This window comes from Meriones unguiculatus (assembly GCF_030254825.1).
Source record: "Meriones unguiculatus strain TT.TT164.6M chromosome Y unlocalized genomic scaffold, Bangor_MerUng_6.1 ChrY_unordered_Scaffold_32, whole genome shotgun sequence".
NCBI classification, from domain to species: Eukaryota; Metazoa; Chordata; class Mammalia; order Rodentia; family Muridae; genus Meriones; species Meriones unguiculatus.
Genome location: NW_026843711.1, coordinates 5,964,244 through 5,983,361, shown reverse-complemented (window position 1 = coordinate 5,983,361; position 19,118 = coordinate 5,964,244). Strand labels below are relative to the sequence as shown.

Below are 19,118 nucleotides of genomic sequence, written 5' to 3'. Positions count from 1 at the left end.
TATGTTGCTGCTCCTCCCCGATCTCAACCAGGCCCTATTGGGTCTTCAGGGACACTACCATTTCCTACCCTAGCATGGAAAATACTTGGGCAAAGTATCTAGTGCAATCTTCTCCTTCTAGAACCTTGTCAAAGAGAAAACCTGAATGCTGTAGCCTTTTGTTTCCTTCTTCATTCAGTCTTGAACTGACATTTAGTGGGTGCCTAGTATAGCTCAGGATATGGAGCCACAAATGTGGATGAGATCTGTATCTCACCCTTGAAGAGATATGATAGGAGACTGGACAGCACTGACAGGCAGCATGAGATCAGTGCCTGGAGGAAGGGTGGGCAGAAGTGGAAAAGGCGAGGCCAGGGAGGACACTCAAGTACTCTTCATGCCTGGTACAAATATGCAAATGAGGAAACTTCACTTCTTATATATGCTGTTTGGAAGGAGTCTTCAGGCTCTGTCTTCTAGAGCCCCTGCAGAAAGGCTTGTGGGTGGTGAGCCGAGCCAAGTAGCAGGCAGAGGAGAGGACTGAGGGCCACCCAGTGTAAGTGATTTTTTGGGGTCTCAGATGCTAGAAGGCTGGTGTGAGACTGGAGGAGGCAGGAAAGGAGGAGGACCTACTGTGACTGGAAGCCACAGGGGAAGGCAGAGATGTCAGGCCAATGTGTGACCAGAGGACAGGAGAGGACTGTGGAGGGTTGTGTGTGATGTGAAGCCATGGAGGACTATGAAGGGCTATACAGGGCTGTGTGTGAATGGAGGTCTGGGGAGGACTGTGAAGGGCTTTTTGTGACTGGAGGCTGGGGAAGGCCTGTGCAGGGCTGTGTATGAACTGAGGCCAGAGGAGGACTGTGGAGGACTGTAGCATCCAGTGTGTGCCTAAAGGACAGGGGAGGTCTGCAGAGTTCTATGTGGGGTCGGAGTCTGGGGTCCAAGGGAGGACTGCAGAGGGCTGTGGTGGCTCTAGGGTGACTGGAGGATAGGGAACGACTGTGGAGGGCTCTGATGGCAGGCCTGGTTGTGATGGAGGACAGGGGAGGACTGTGTCTTTATACCCAGGTGTGACCCAAGGCCTGGGAAGGACTGTGGCTAGAGGCTCTGGTGTGAAGTGAGGCCACAGGGGAAGACTGTGATGCAAGGCCTGTGTGTGACTAAAAGCCCAGGAAGGACTGAAGCAGGGGTGGGAGGGTGTGACTGAACTGGGGGTGGAGAGTGGAATGGAGGGCTGAAGACATGGCCAGCTGAGGTTGAAGGAGACTGGAAAGGGCTGGTTCTCATGCCCAAGAGGTGTGTCTTAAGCAAATGCTCTCTTATTGCAGGGCATAACATTTTAACAATGTTTGAAGTGCCTGTGGAAAATCTGGACAAGGTCAGAAGTATGAGGCCCAGTTACATGTGGCTTTTAGCCCTCTACATGGGGGCCAGACCAACCTCACACTGAGGCCTTCATCTCCCTCAAAGGACCTTTTCTCAGGCAAGGCTTCACCTAAGAAGCCTGTAGACCTTCCTGCACTATCTGTAAGCTATCCACTTGGGCCTGTGATTAAGTTTGTTGGAGTGAGCAATCACTCAGTTTGTCAGCCATCCAGCCTGGGATTTTACCACCCACACAGCCCATTGGGTCTACAAGTGGATCAGCAGGACCTGCAGTTGGATCAGTGGGGCTTACAAGTAGGCCAGTGGAGCCCACAAGTGGACTACTCAGGCCTGGTACTCTGACTTCTGGCTTTTCAAACAACCCTGGGGTTCTCCAGAACACAACACCAGAAACAATTTCTGTGGGTGAGCTGGTCTAATTGGCAGGCCTTCCTGAGGGTCAGATGACCTCTGCTTCTGTGATTCTTGCACAGAGTGCAGCTTCTGGGGTTCTCCCCACTGGTCAAGCAGTACAGTCCACAGTTCCCCATATAGGTCAGACAGTCTCTTCACAGGTTCTTATCTCTTGTCAGACAATGTCTGATAGGGTTTTCCCTACAGGTCAAGTGGTATCATCTGGGTTGCTACCCCCCCAAACTGTGGTGGTCTCAGATGTCCTTGTGAACCAGGGTATGAGCACTGGTATTCCTCTGCTTGGTCAGTCTGTTAACTCAGGTCCATCTATTGGGCCCGGTATGCTTCAGCTCAGTCAGTTTGTTGGCACCAACGTCCTGCTGTAGAGCCAGTTAGTAAGAGCTGACACTTCAGAGAACACCCTGTTCCTCAAGTCAGGCTCTGTTTTCAGGAAGCTGCTTCCAACAGGCTCACAGATCAAGGGGAAGCCCCTTTACATGCTGGACCCCATGCCTGTCACTCTGCCTACTCCTCAGGGTTCTACCATCATGACTGTTTCATCCCAGGTGTCCACCCAATCCCTACCCCCCGCAGTGTGGGTATGCTGATTTCCAGTGCTCCAGCCAGCTTGTCTTCCTCCCTGGGGCTGGTAAGCAATGAAGACCAGAACATATTTGTTCAGGTCTCTTCACCTGAGATGGATATGAATCTGGTTGCCACCCAGGCCAAGCAGTGGAAAATCTGCCCAGTGTGCCATGTGTTCCTCCCATCCAGTGTCTACCAGGCTCACATGGAAGGGGCTCACAGACAAAGTGAGTTCAACTCCAGTAGAAACTTGAACCAGTAAAGCTGGCCATGCATGCAACATTTCTGAAGTGGACAAGAGAGAGGGCCATGCATTGCCTCTCCTGCAAATGCCTAGTCTCAGAGGAGGAGCTAATGTAGCACTTGCTCACACATTGATTGGAATGCCTGTTTTCCCCATGTACTTTCCACAGCATTCAGGGTCTCTTGGAGCACAGCAAAATTAAACACCTGAGGAGGAAGAAGCTGTTGTTGGATTATCTTAACAGGGGCTTCCAGTTGAGCCTAGATGCTGATTGCAACCTGTTGTTCCCCCATCTTGATTTCATCATCACTCTGCCAAGAGAGGAGATTGGAGAACAGGAGGTCCACCTGCCTATCCTCTCAGGCACATATTCCAAAATCGCTTGTGCCCTTGTATGTTAAGATGTGGTCTCAGGTTAAGGTTGTAACTCAGCTCAGAAATGGAGAGCTGACCTGACCCCTCTGTTTGACAATATTTATGTTAGCCAATGCCTACATGTTACACTTGAAGGTCAGGCACCATATTATTCCCACAGTCTCTACAGTACTCAGTTCTACCAACTTTCAACTGTGTCCACTGTGGTGGGATCTACCCTGGAAGCTTGACTGTGGAGGTTATCACTCTTCATTTGTTGCATTGTGCACATGCACACAAAGACAGCTCAGACCTGCCCGTTTGGTCCAGTTTTGTTGAGAAGAGTAAACTGCAGTTTGCCAGTGAGAAAAAGGTTACTGATTCTACCTGTCCCTTCAAATGAAAATGGCCAAATGGCCATCGGGGTCCAGAAGACCAGAGGAAGGATTGGAAAGGGCCCTTGTGTGTACTGGGTAATGAAGCATCAGATCTGGAAGAAGGGACTAGTGCTGTGACTTTGAAGAGACAAAGGAATGAATGCACAACTAAGGAACTTGAGGCCAGTAATGATTTACTCCAGATCCTAGCATTAGATCCTACCAAATGCAATGACTACTCCTCTCAGGAAAAAAGGCATTTTCTTAGAGATTATTTCCAAAAGAGACCATATCCTAGCAGAAAAGAAGTTGAATTGTTGTCTTTATTCTTGAAGATGGAATAAATTATTCTGGCTTTGCTTTTTGGAACAAGAAGATATATTTGCTTGAAGGCAAGAAAAGATCACAGACCCTCAATACTTCTAGGGTTTGATATGTCTGAACTTAAAACTGTTAAACACAGACTGTACTTTGAGTATGAACCACAAAAGTCCTAGGCAGTAGTTTGTGCTGATTTTAGTGCCACCTTTGCTCTCTTGTGTAGGTTTCTGCAGCTTTTCTGGATTTTGCAATGCCTTAGGAATACTTAGGTTAAGAAGCAAATGCTACTCCAGTGCACTGATTGATGTAGTTGTGTCTTTTAGCAGTTACTTCTAAGGTTTCTTTTTTTTTTTCCCAATCGTGAGAATGAAGTTTGGTATTTCATATATACCTTATTCTTAGTATTGTCCATGTTAAATGATAAGAAGAGAAGTCTATAAATACTTGTCTTTACACTTTAGGAAATTTGTCTTGTTTGTAAATGTTTAGGTGAAAGTAACAGCATCTTCTGGAGTGTTATGTGCAGCAGCCAGGACACAGCAGTGCTGAGAGATGGGAGCACTGACATGTGTATGGCTTTCTAATAACACATTTTTGAAATTAACTTCTGTTATTTTTTGATTACCATATTGTGAATTTGATTTAGGTTTTCAGATTTGTTTTGAAATCTGTGTCTGAAAACACAACTCATATGCCTATGGCCTATACAGTAAAACTGTTTTTTTATTATTATAATTATTAAAAGATTCCCATCTTAGGAACTGTTACATAACTCATAATAAGTTCTTTTATAAGTGAGGTATTTGTAAGAACTGGAATGCATTCCTTCTTGAACTTCATAGGACATGCAAGGTGCTGGACTCTAGTATGAGTTACTTACACATGACTTGTGCCTGTTTTGCAGAGGAATAGGCAGAGTAACAGCCATGGGGTCCCATATATAAATGGGCTTCCCATTACATGCAGATCTTTAATCTCCAGGAAAAGATAAGACAATTTTTAGAATAGACATTGAGAAGACACAGAACTCTATCTTTCTTGAACTACCAATAAGCAGGGTGGAGGAAAGCACCATGGTCACATCTATGGCATTTCTGCCCTTTTGTGTGGACACTATTGAAATGGAGTACAAGTTTCAATCTTAGTGGTGAAATGGTTTAGGCAGGGAAGTCTCTCTTCCTAATTGAGTATCTTACTATATGCTTTAGAATCGAGAATGTGGGATTACCTCTGGCCCAGGTATCCATTTGAGGGACCGCTAAGGAATCTGTTTATTACTGGTCTGTGGATGCCAAGCCCTGTGTTTTCCACAGGCTATAAGCACCAGCAGATTGCACAGTAATGCAGATCAGCCAGCTCAGGTCAGACAATTTTTTTCCAGGCAGAACAAACTACATCTGATCATGAGGCTGTGCTCATGAAGAAGGAATACACAGAGGAAAGTATACTACTAGTTTTATTTCTGAATAAGGTGGTGATTGTGTCTTTTCCCTGTTGGCTGAAGTCTGACCTCCATCTTACACATTTGTCTAATTTGAATGGAATTGGTTCACAGGAAAATGGAGGAAGGAGAAAGGAATCACTGCTTCAGGATATTAAGTTTCTAGAACAGGAATAGGACCTTTTGAATAAACGAAAGTTTGACTTGAGATAGGGGAGCAATTATAACATTTGCAAATCTTATAAGATGAGGAAGACAACAATATAATTCCTAAGTACAAGTTTTATCTTATTTGATAGAAAAGACTCATGTTCTATATTTCTCTTGTTTTATTTAAAATACTCTTCAAACACATTATGTTTGGTTTTCTTTTTCTATCTTGGAATAAGAATTAGCAATTGGGGCTATTAATGGTTGACTCAACTATTCTGTGTTAGGCTCCAAGTGCAAATAATTAATTGTTACATTTATTTCATTAGCATGGTTCAAAATGAACCCCTTCTTCCTAAGGGTATTTCTTTGACCAGGAGATTAAATTACCTCCATTGGGAGTATTGCCCTTTGATGTGTAAAGAAGGAACTTGTGTCCTATAGATAAAGCACCCACAGAATTCGGCTCCAGATAGCAGTACAGTTGCTAGATGGATTTTTCTTTGTTTTCTTTCTTTTTCTTTTTTTTTTTTTTTTTTTTCCGTGACAGGGCTTCTCTGTATAGCCTTGGCTAGTTCTGGAACAAACTTCATAGACCAGGCTGGCCTCACACCAGAGATCCACCTATGACTTCAGAGTGCTGGGATTACAAGCCTGTGCCACCATAGCTCAGCTGTTAGGGGGATTTTTTTTAACTGTAACTTTAGCATATAGTTTCTGTAACATGCATTAAGGCAGTTTTGAATCTGTTTTGACTCTTGGTAAACTGTTGTCAATTCTTAGATCTTGTCTCGATTTTTTGTTGTTACTGTTGTTATCTCTCTTCAGAGTGTCTGCTGTGAATTAAAATTGGTTTTACCACTGCCAAAAAATAAAAATAAAGTTTGTTGTGGAACACAGTCTTAGAAATTTATTTTACATGGTGTGTGAGGCCAATTTTGTATTACAAAGGCAGAGTCGAATAGTGATAGAGATCAGTGGACCTGGAAATTTAATATTTGCTTTCTGGTTTCTGTACAGATTTTTTCCCAGCATGTAGATTAGAGGAAGGCAGAAACATTTCTGAGTTTTTGGAAACATTCTCCTCTAGATCACTTTCTCATCCTTACTAGCCTCATACTTACATTATTCTCGTATCTGTTAAATATTTTATTTACTGAACTTAACCCTGTACTCAGATGTTCCATATAATCTCTCCTAATATCTCTTAACTCACAACAGCTCCATTTGATCCTGATACATCTGCAAGTGACCTTTTAGATGCTGTGAAGAAAGTGGCTAAAGGAGACCTTTATCCCTTTCACCTCAGGCTATATATACTTCTTTACAATAGCCTTATTTTCTCCTGTTCCCTTCTCTTGATGCTCTGTAGTCCCCTGCTGCTACTTCTAGTTCATTTTGTTGTAACAACCTTGGCAATGGGACTAGTCATGTTCATTCTAAATAAACTCTATGCCCACTGTCTCTCATGACCTAGTGTTTTTTTTTCTCCCTATATCTCAACGTTCCCAGAAAAACCACATGGTTTTATGCTGTTACCAAAAGATCTTGTAACTCTCGATTTTCCAAGTCTCTTCAAGAATGTAGACAGCAGTCAGGGGTGGTGGCACATACCTTATTCCCAGTACTCAGGAGACATGGCAAGCCTAGTTTACAAAGTGAGTTCCAGGACAGCCAAGGTCTGTTACACAGAAAAACACTTTCTTGTGAAGGTTTAGAGGAGGGAAGAAGATAGACAGCAATTGCATGATTGAATGCAACCCATCAATTCAAGACTCTCCCATTGTCCTATGACCTTTTCATTGGGCCCAGAATTTCTCCCATGACAAAGACTCTCTTCAGCTACAAAATAGCTACAGTGTCCGTACCCTACATTTTTATATCCTCTCAGACTTAGGAACGATGGTTTCCTGCTAAAAGGTTACACTTCCCTCTTTCCTTGTGACCTGTCCAAGCAGCTGCAGAAGCAAGGGACTATGATGTACTAATAGTTTCCATCCACACAAAGGTCTGCATTTGCTCATATGTACCATTTGGGCATCCATACAAGTGGCTGATAAGGTGGCCCTGTGCCATGAACAAATCTTGTCCTATCTGTTTTAGCTATTTTATCTCAATTTGACAACCTAAAGTCATGTGAGGAGTTGCCTCCTCTCAATTAAGAAAATGCCTCCATAAGATCAGGTTGTAGTACTGCCTTTGGGGCATTTTCTAATTTAGTGATGGATGGGGCAGGGCTCAGTCTATCTGTGGTTGTGCCATCCCTGGACTGTTGGTTCTTGGTTCTATAAGGTAGCAGACTGAGCAAGCCATATGAAGCAAAACAGAAAGCAGCAACCCTCCATGGCCTCTGCATCAGCTCCTGTGTTTGTTCAGGTTCTCACTGTTTCAGAGTTCCTGTTATGCCTTCCTTTTATTAGATGAACAGGGATAGGGAAGCTTATGCCAAATAAGCCATTTCTTCCCCACGTGGCTCTTTGATTTTGGTGTTTCATCACAGCAACAGAAAGTGTAGTTATGATACAACCTAAAAGCTAGACCTACAGTTTCCCTAACAGTAAAACATAGGTGAAGGGGATTGGGTTGGGAAACTTCAGGTTCCATAGGCATCATAGATAGGAGAGTTGTAAGAAGATGGTCTGCTAGACCTTGAAGGCTTAATATTCATGTCACAACAAAATACACATTTAGGTAGGCCTGTAGTTTGAAAAAGCTACCTCTGCTTTTCAAGTTTTTAACTCCTGATGGGTACAAAGCAAGCCAAGTAATGTGGGCTGGACTTTACCTCCACTCACCCTTTGACCAAGTGCTTTTATGCAGCACATAGCCCACATACCTCTACATAATGATCCTAACCATGGAGGCATGATGCCAGTTGACAGAAGAGTTCATGAGGTAACAGAACAATCCAGGGCTAAGAAAAGAACAATTATGAACTTAGTCCACTGACTTATTTTTGAGTGTTGCTTCATGTTTAAGAGGAGCATGATATAGCACTCACTCACATTTTAGTATTATAAGAAACACAAGGAACACCAGGTGGGGGTGTGATATGTGGAATCTAATGGATGTTCAGAAGTTCCAATTATCATAGGTAGGGCAAGGAGTTTGTTCTGAAGCCTCCAGGACAGAGTCACTAAAGGATAGCAGGAAACAGGCAACATGTATAACATGGATAGTGGCTAATGCCAAGTACATTCTAAACAGAATTTCCCATGGGATTTCAAAGCAAGAAGGGAACCAAGCCAGCATTTATTGAAGGCCCTTTACTGGCAACCCTTGAAGTAGAGGGTGTTAATTAATCTCCACAAAGAAAGATAAATGAAGCTTGGGCTTAGAGAGAAGCCTGATTGCATCAATCAACTGGAAGAGGAGTTTGAGCCAGAACAGCTGAGTTGAACGACCTAGCTCAGAGCTCAGAAAGAACAAGAAAGGGGGAGCTTATTAAGCAGTAAGTCTCAGAGGTTAACAGCCTTACATGACTAGGTTAGCAGAAGGAGGCAGTGAGCCTTCTTGTCAACAATTGAAACAATTGAATAAAGTTTCTGTTTACACAATCTCTTTGAGTTTATTAAAAAGAAATGTAGAGGGAATTCACACAAAGCACTATTCAGAGGAGATTCCTTTAGGTCACTAACATGGAAATTAATAAACCAAGGAGGCAGCCTGGAACATCTACTTCCTTCACTACCCTCCCAGGGAATCAATTTCTGTCAATACCAATCTTGGCCTGCCAGAGGCCATCAGCAGTCTTGCTAGAGCCTCCTCATTTGTGGTACCTTTTTTTTTTCCTTTTTTAATTTTTTAATTAAATTTTATTAACTACACCTTATTCCTTTTGTATCCCCCCATAAGCCCCTCCCCCTCCCCTCCCGGTCCCACCCCCCTCTCCCTTTCTGCATGCATGCCTCTCCTCAATTCCACTGATAGGGGAGGTCCTCCTCTCCTTCTTTCTGACCTTTTTTTAATAATTTTTTTTTTCTCAATGCAGTTTATTCAGGAACCTTGAACAATCTTCTGATTCTGGTGAAAGCCAGCCCACAGCTTAAAATAGCCTCTGGGTAGCCAACCCCAGCATGCCTTGTGGGCAATGCAGATAGGTCTAAATACAGGGAAGCAAGCCAGATCCTCAGCCTTATCCAAATATGGAGTTGTTTGTGACAGAGAGCACTCACCATCAAGAAGGTGGAAGGTGGAAACCAGCTCCATCTTTAAGGCATGGCTTTACGCAGCTCTCTACAGTTCCCCCTTTTTGTTTTAGACACATCAGGCAAGAGTAGAGTTCTGATCTCTGATATTAGAAATAAATTGGGACTTTGTACCAATGTTCATTTAGGTGTCATCCACCCAAAGAGCATCAGACCTGTCAGATACCTTTTTCTCAGAGGCGGGACCTGGGGCATCAACCCGCATGCAATCAGCCATGCTCTTCTCTGGGTCGAAAGCAGCTGACCCTGAGTGCAGTGCTTAGCCTAGCATCCTGAGCATAACATTTTAGCTTTTTATGGTAGCCAACCATGCTTGGGGAGACTGTCCTGCTTCAATGTCTGTAAAGGCCTGAATGATCATGGCTGCATTATGCTGTTGTGAGACTCTAATCTTGCATATACACCACAGGCAAACCAAGGAGACCAACACCAGAAGGCCTGCTAACGCTCCCATGCCTGCCCATTCCTTCAGATGATTCATGGCTGCAGCAATCCATGATGATAATCCTGTAGCTAGTCCTGTGTCCACTCTGGTAGAATTTGCTGTAACAATGGCCTCTATCAGCTGCTTCATCATAGTAGCGAATTCTTCAGTCCAATTGCCTAAAATACAGCTAGACAATTGTTTAGACAGATTTGCAGCACAGGAAAAATACTCATATTGTATGCTAGTGACACAAAGTCCTGCATACTTCCATTGACAGCCAAGTTGAGCAATTTCCTGTAGGGTATCAATTTGCTCTTGCACGAGGTCAATCTTCTGATTGAACACCATCAAGTCTCCTTTTAGTTGAGCATTAATTCCTTTTTGTACATCTAAAGCATGAGCTACATTGGCTAAAAGATTATTTAGGGTCTGAGCAGTCTGCATAGTATGACTCATGGCTAATGCCGCAGTGGTAGCTCCAACAGCCACCACTGAGATGGCAGTAACAATGGCAGCTGTAATTCCAAGATTCCTTTTCTGTCTGAAGAAAGTCATAGCGTGAGGGGCATCAGTGGTCACATGCACCCAGTGAGGCATGCAAGTAACCAGGGCATACCGAAATTCACTAGCATTCCAGCATTGGGCAAAAAAGCAAGTATCATTACCACAATTACTTGGCTCTATCTGGCTAACAATGAATAAAAATGAGGGTTATAAACAAACAGGTGTGGACTTATAGGAAATATTATGAGAAGCCTTAACCCCCTCATTGGAACATCCTGTATCAGTTCTAGAACTAGCAGTGGTGTTGTCCAAGGTCTGAGTAGGTTCAGGAGACAATTGCTCCCAGGGGCGAGACGTGCTCCATGTAAATTGACTAACTCCATGTTTTCCTCCACTTTTGAAAGTCATTTAAGGTTCTTAAATTATCTTTTCTTTTTTTTCCCTTTTTTTAAAATTTTTCATCAATAACACTTTATTCATTCTGCATCCCCCCGTAAGCCCCTCCCTCCTCCCCTCCCGATCACACCCTCCCTCTCCTTTCTGCATGCATGCCACTCCCCAAGTCCACAGATAGGGGAGGTACCTTTTACAGTGATCTCTGCAAACTAATAGAGACAGTGACTATCTACCATTCAAGAGAAACTGAGCTCCATTTTTCTTTTTTTTCTTTTTTTTTTTTTGGTTTCCTTTTTTCACTTACTGGGACCTCTATTTGCAATTTCTTTGTGATCTTACGGAGGAGGGATATTTGCTTACACCTGCACAGGAGTTCCATGTACAAAGGCTGTGGTATCACATGTCATCTGTCACATCTTCTTTTGCTAAAATGGTATATTTTTATTTTATTAGACACAGGAATGAACTTGAGAAACACTTGGGATTGATGGTTATCTTCTGTAAGCCTGGATATTATTTATTTATTTATTTAATTTTTATCAGTTACATTTTATTAACTCTGTATCCCAGCAGTATCTGATCCCTCATTCCCTCCCAGTCCCTCCCTCCCTCCCTCATCTCCACCATGTCCCTTTCCAAGTCCACTGATGGGGGGGACCTCCTCTCCATTCTTCTGATCCTGTTTTATCAGGTATCTTCAGGACTGGCTGCAAAGCCCTCCTCTGTGGCCTAACAAGACTGCTCCTCCCTTCGGGGGTGGGGAGACCAAAGAGCCAGTCATTGAGTTCCTGTTAGAAATAGTCCTTGTTCCCCTCACTTTGGGAAACCAATTGGTTACTGAGCTACCACAGGCTACATCTGAGTGGAGGTTCTAGGTTATATCTGTACATGGTCCTTGGCTGAATGTCAGTCTCAGAAAAGACCCTGTGCCCAGATATATTTGGTCCTTGTGGAGCTCCTATCCTTTATGTATCAGACTAACTCCCCTTCTTTCTTATGATTCCCTGTACTCTGCCAAAGGTTTGGTCATGAGTCTTTGCTTTGAAAACACTGCTAGTTTGAGTCTTTCAGACGCACAAAGTAGACTCCTGTCATACTTTCAATGCACATCCCATCTGTCTTTCTAAATAAGGATTGATCATCTTACCCCATGTCCACTCAATTGATTATCTTTTTTAGGTGTATAGATTTCATTATGTTTATCATATCTTATAGGTCTATATAAGTGAGTATATCCTATGTTTATCTTTCTCCTTCTGGGATATTTCACTCAGAATGATCTTTTCTAGATCCCACCATTTGCCTGTAAATTTCATGATTTCCTCCTTCTTTTGATTGCTGAGTAGTATTACATTGTGTAAAAATAACACAATTTATGTACCCATTCCTCCATTGATGGACATCTGGGTTGTTTCCAGGTTCTGGCTATTACAAATAAAGCTGCTACAAACATGGTTGTACATGTATCCCTTTTGTGTACTTGAGCGAACTTTGGGTATATACCTAGCAGTGATATAGCTGGGTCTTGAGAAAGCACTATTCCTAATTGTCTTAGAAAGTGCCAGATAGATTTCCAGAGTGGTTGTACCAGTTTACATTCCCACCAGCAGTGGAGGAGGGTTCCCCTTTCTCCACAACCTCTCCAGCATGTGTTGTCGCTTGAGTTTTTCATCTTGGCCATGCAGATGGGTGTAAGGTGATATCTCAGGGTTATTTTGATTTGCATTTCCCTGATGGCTAATGAGGATGAGCATTTCTTTAAGTGTTTTTCTGCCATTCGATATTCATCTGTTGAGAATTCTCTGTTTAGCTCTGTTCCCCATTTTTTAATTGGATTACTTGGTTTGCTGCTTTTCAGTTTCTTTAGTTCTTTGTATATACTGGATATTAGTCCTCTGTCAGATAAAGGGTTAGTGAAGATTCTTTCCCAATCTGTAGGCAGTCATTTTGTTTTGATGACGGTGTCCTTTGCCTTACAGAAGCTTTTCAGTTTCAAGAGGTCCCATTTATTGATTGTTGCTCTTAGAGCCTGTGCAGTTGGTGTTCTGTTCAGGAAGTTGTCTCCTGTGCCAATGAGTTCTAGGCTGTTCCCCACTTTTTTTCCAATTCATTTAGGGTATCTGGTTTTATGTTGAGGTCCTTGATCCACTTTGATTTAGTTTTGTGCAGGGTGATAAATCTGGATCTATTTTCATTTTTCTGCATGTAGACATCCAGTTGGTCCAGCACCATTTGTTGAAGATGCTGTCTTTTTTCCATTGAATAGATTTGGCTTCTTTGACAAATATCGAGTATTCATATGTGTGTGGGTTTATTTCTCGGTCTTCTATGCGGTTCCATTGATCCTTGTAGAATCCATTGGTCTTGTAGAATTCTGCACTGAAGCCATCTGGTCCAGTCCTTTTTTCGGAGGGGAGATTGTTAAGGACTGCTTCCATTTCCTTGGGAGATATAGGGCTATTCAGTCTTTCTATCTGATCTTGACTTAGTTTTGGTAGATGGAATCTTTCAAGCAAATTATCCATTTCATTTAGATTTTCAAATTTTGTGGCATATAGGCTTTTATAGTATGACCTAATAATTGTTTGGATTTCCTCAGTGTCTGTGGTTATGTCCCCATTTTCATTTCTGATTTTGCTGATCTGGAAAGTTTCTCTCTGATTTTTAGTTAGTTTGGCTAAGGGTTTGTCTATCATGTTGATTTTCTCAAAGAACCAGCTTTCTGTTTCATTGATTCTTTGGATAGTTTTATTTGTTTCTAATTGATTGATTTCAGCCCTTAGTTGGATTATTTCCAGCCATCTGCTCCTCTTCGGTGTATCTGCTTCTTTTTTTTTTCTAGGTTTTTCAGTTGGGCCATTAAGTTGTTTGTATGTGATGTTATGAATTTTTTCTTGCAGGCACTTAGTGCTATAAATTTTCCTCTGAGCACTGCTTTCAATGTGTCCCATAAATTTGGGTATGGTGTGCCTTCCTTTTCATTGAATTCTAGGAACTCTTTAATTTCTTTCTTTATTTCTCCTTAACCCAGCTGTCATTGAGTAGTAAGTTGTTCAGTTTCCATGTGCGGGTCGGCCTTTTGTTGTTTCTGTTGTTGTTGATGTCTAGCTTTAGTCCATGATGATCAGATAGTATACAAGGGATTATTTCAATCCTTTTGTATCTGTTGAGGCTTGCTTCGTGACCCACTATATGGTCTATTTTAGAAAAGGTTCCATGCAGTGCTGAAAAGAAGGTGTACCCTTTTGAGTTTGGGTGAAATGATCTGTAGACTTCTATTAGGTCCATTTGATTTAGGGATTCTGTGAGTGCTTTTATTTCCCTATTTGGTGTGTCTGTCTAGTTGATCTTTCCCTTGGTGAGAGTGGAGTGTTGAAGTCTCCCAGTATTAAGGCATTAGGATCAAGGTATGATTTAAGCTTTAATAATGTTTCATTTACAAATGTCAGTGCTCTTGTATTTGGGGCATAGATATTCAAGATTGTGATGTCCTCTTGGTGGATTTTTCCTTTGATGAAAATATAGTCACCCTCTTATCTTTTTTGATTAACTTGGGTTGAAAGTCTATTTTAATAGATATTAGGATGGCTACTCCAGCTTGTTTTCTGGAACCATTTGCTTGAAAAACATTTTTCCAGCCCTTTACTCTGATGTAGTGTTTATCTTTGTTGCATAGGTGTGTTTCTTGGATGCAACAGAATGTTGGATCCTGTTTCCTTAACCATTCTGTTAGCCTGTGTCTTTTTATTGGTGAGTTGAGTCCATTGATCTTGATAGATAATAGTGACCAATGCATGTTAGTTCCTTTTGTAATAGAGTCGGTGTTCTAACCCTGTTTCTTTGCTTGTTTTCTTTTCATTTTTCTTGGGATATTATCTGTATGCCCTGTTTTCTTGGGTAAATTTGTTTTCATTGGATTGGAGTTTTCCTTCTAGCATCTTCTGTAGGGTTGGTTTGCTGTGTAGATATTGTGAAAATTTAGTTTTGTCATGGAATATTTTGTTTTCTCCATCTATGTTGATTGAAAGCTTTTCAGGGTATAGTAGTGTGGGTTGACATTTGTGATCTCTTAGAGTCTTCATGATACTTGCCCAGGCCCTTCTGGCTTTCATAGTTTCTGATGAGAAGTCCGGTGTGATTCTGATAGGTCTACCTTCATATGTTACTTGGTCTTTTTCCCTTGCTGCTTTTAATATCTTCTCTTTGTTCTGTAGATTTGGTGTTTTGACTATGATGTGACTTGATGTGTTTCTTTTCTGGTCTATTCTATTTGGAGTTCTGTAGGCCTCTTGTATATTTATGGACATCTCTTTGTTTAAGTTGGGAAAATTTTCTTCTATGATTTTCTTGAAAATATTTTCTGGACCTTGGAGCCTGGAGTCTTCTTTTTCATGAATTCCTATGATTCTTAGATTTTGTCTTTTCATAGCATCCTTTATTTCTTGGATATTTTGTGATTGGAACTTTTCTGATTTTTCTTTTTCTTTGAGAGAAGTATCCATTTCTGCAAGTGTGTCTTCAGCTCCAGAGATTCTCTCTTCCATCTCTTGTATTCTGTTGGTGATGCTTACTTTTGTGGTTCCTGATCTTTTCTCCAAGTTCTCCAGCTCAAGGGTTTTCTCGTTTTGTGTTTTCTTTATTGATTCTAATTCTGTTTTCATGCCTTGCACCATTTCTTTCATGTGTTTGAATCTGCATTCCTGTCTCTCTGCGATTGCCTCTATTTCTTTTTTCATTTCCTTTTTATATGCCACTAATTTTTCCTCTACTTGTGTATCTATTTGTTTATCTATGTTTGACAATAAGGATATTGTCTATTTCTTCTTTCTTTGCCTCCAATTGACTGGCCATCTCTTTGAAAGACATGTTCATTTCCTCCTTATGAGCCTCAAATAATTGGGCAACCATGGCTTTAAAATAATTTTCCTGTGCTTCTGCTGAATTGGAGTATCCATTGATTTTGCTGGTGGTTTGCTGGTGAAGTCATGATGTCCTGATTTATGTTGGAAGTGTTCTTTCGCCTACCCCTGGCCATTGGCTTATCTGAAAACCTTCCCTGATTGTTTTTGGATTCTGCAGATCAGACTGGTGCTGTCTCTCTCTGGTGTCTGGACAGTTCTTCAGCAAGCTGAGAACTCTCAGCATGTTCTGAGAACTAGCTGTACCTGTGGGAGGAAAGTACGCAGGAGCAAACGGGGCAAATGCAAGCGTGTGTGTGCACGCGCTTGTGGGTGTCTGTGTGTATGTGTGTGTGTGTGTGCCTGTGTGTGTGTGTGTGTGTGTGTGTATGTGTAAGTGTGTCTTGAGGAACAGAGTGGCCAATATAGGCATGCACTGTCTGTATATAGATGAAAAGGGAAATTTACTAAAATCTGAAAAATTTTAACTCCTGCAAACTGCTCTATAAGTGGTGCTGATTTAAAAGGAGATTGGATAGAATTAATTTTTTCATTAATAGTATAGGCAGGGACCCCATTATAGGAGCCATCTGTAAACACTAAATATGCCTCTGATAATGTTTGAGGGGAAGTAATTTTGGAGAAGATGGAAGTGTGGGTTTTAATAATTGAAGTAACTCATTAGTAGGATAATGGTTATCAATTATCCCAGAAAAGGAAAAACAGACAATGGGCCAAATATCTGTATTTTGCATCAGCCATTCTAACTGACCTTTAGAATAGGGCAGTATTATTTTATCATGAACTTTGCCAAAAAATTGATAGCTTTGTCTGTGTCCCACAAGGATGAGTTCTGCAACCAAAGGAGTATTAGGGGCAAGAACCTTAGTGGGAGAGGTGGAGAGATGAGTCCACAACAGGGGATTATGTTGCCAAAACACCCAGTGTGCTTTTGGGATGAGGTACAGAGGACAAAGAGAAGGGGCTCCTTAGAGGAAATAAAATGTACCTCCCAGATTTTGGATAGTTGTGTCCACAACTTGAAGGGCCTCTGTCCCTGCTGGGGTTAGAAATCGAAGGGAAGAAGGTTTAGAGTCTCCCTTGAGAATATAAAAGAGAAGTTTAAGCTCCGTGTAGTGATTTTAAGTAAAGGTCTTATCTGATTGATATTTCCTAGGAGCTTTTGAAAATCATTGAAAGTCTTAAATAGCTAGTTTTTAACTGGATCTTTTGTGTAGTAATTTTTTGACAATGGAGCTCATTTCCTAAATAAAAATGTGTCTTTTAATTGAATTTTATCTAGTGCAAGTTGTAAACCATAATCTATTAATTTTTGTGAAAGGTTTGACAAGAATGAAGCAGCAGTGAGCCATCAGGTATAACTAAAAGGATATCATTCATATAACATACTATATAAATAGAAGGCCAAAATGTTCTAAAAGGATGAATAATCTGGGATACACACTTTTGACACAGAGTTGGACTATTAGCCATGCCTTGGGGCAAAACTTTCCATTGGAAGCAAGGCATAGGCCCTTTGAAGTTTGTTACTGGCAGGCTTAGGGAAAAGCACTTTTACCGTGGGGATGCTGGGGGATGATAAAAAAGCAGTGTTTAAGATCCATAACTGTCTTATAAAAGTCAGCAGGGATGTCTACAGGGATAGGAAGTCCTTGTTTTAAAGCACCCATGATAAGCATAGTTTCATTAATTTCTCTTAGGTCTTGCACTAACTAACCTCCATTTGCCAGACTTTTTCTTAACAACAAAAAATAGGTTTGTTCCAAGGAGAAGTGGTAGGTTCAATGTGACCAGTGGCAACCTGTTCCTATACTAATGCCATACATGCTGATAACGTTTCTGAGGCTAAAGGCCATTGGTCAACCCAAACAGCTTCATCAAATTTCAAAGTGATATTGTCTGCATGGAGCTGAGTGATGCCAAGAATCATTAGGCTAAATTTGTCATGCCTAATCCTGCATGGTCTTGTTTTCAATTACCTGAATAGGTTGTTTTATTCCCTGTGAATGTCTTCATAAGCCTTGTCTGGGAAGGAAGGTGTGTATTATTAGCATTTGGTGGGTAAAAATTTCATTTGGACTACACATAATGACATTTAACTGGGAAAGAATATCCAAACACCAGAGATTGTTAGGCTATGCACACACTTTATTTCCTTCCTCATCTGTCCATTTGAGGAGTTTAGAACTTTGCTGGGAATGGGACTTTCATCTCTAGACCCTGAGGTGGGTTAAGAAAGCTGAAAGGGGCCAGGAGGGAGGCCATTTGTGTGTGTGTGTGTGTGTGTGTGTGTGTGTGTGTAATTATGGTGGCATCAGAGCTTTTTGCATCCAATTTTAAATTGAGGAAGGGTCCATCCTGAGTAATAGTCTGAATCCAGTAATCATGGAAGGAACCAAAATTATTGCTGCCTCTTGATTTGGCCTTGCAGTCCTTGGCAAAATGTCCTGGTTGTTTGCCATTAAAGCAAGCTATAAGGAGGGTGCCCTGAGTTAGGACCTAGAATGCAGCTCAAACAGCTATGGCAATAGAATGAGCTGAGCTGATGCCTGCATAGTACTTGATATAAACAGAAATGTCTTTGGCTTCAGGGTATGGCCATAAGGCAGCTTGGCAGGGATGGTTTGTATTTTGGAAAGCCAGAGGTTTTACTAATTCACTCTCATTTTCATGTAAGCCCAGAATCCATTCTGAAATGTCAGTAAGATGGCTGATGAAATTACTATAGGGCTCCAGTGGTCCTTGCTGGATTTTAGCTAGGGAGTTTGTTAGGGCTTCCTTAGAGGGAAGCTGTTCCGAAGCCTTGAGTCCTGCAGTTTGTATTTGATAAAGAAGACCAGGAGGATACTTGACATGTTGCTTATCAGGGCTATTAGTGCATAATTTTTGCAAGGTCCAGTGTTTGAATTTCTACCAAGCCACTGCGTTACACCATTTCGTTTCCTTGCAAAATTCATTAAAATATGACTTGTAGAGGACAATATCACCCCATGATAATACAGCAGGAAGCAGAAGTTACCCATCATTGGGTGTCAGCCACTTTTCACTCAGAGTTTCATTTATGGACAGTGTGAAGGGAGCAACTGGCCCATATTGTGAAAGTTTATTTTTTATTTCTTTAATACATCTCAGCCCAATGAGACAATACTGTTGTTCATATATTCTATCCCTCTACCCAGCTGACGTGGCAGAAATTTCATTTTCATCTTCAGGGGCCCCTTCACTGGAGGTAAGATTCTCCTCCTCATCCTCTCCTTCAACTACAGGGCCTGAAGTGGACTGGACCTCTTTGGCATGGGGTAGGGCAGGAGCCTGTGTTCTGCTAGGAGTTACAGAAAAATCCTGCAGGGTATTAGGAACCTTGTTCTTTGTCTTGGGAGGGAGAAAGGCAGCTTCAGTTACGGGTTGGGTCAATTCAATGTTCAATTCCA

General features: G+C 41.7%; 1 protein-coding gene across 1 annotated transcript in view; it reads right to left on the bottom strand.

Moving 5' to 3' along the window:
- LOC110544316 (activity-dependent neuroprotector homeobox protein 2-like) overlaps positions 1-19,118 on the bottom strand; it is a 219,711-nt gene that overhangs the window by 182,689 nt on the left and 17,904 nt on the right.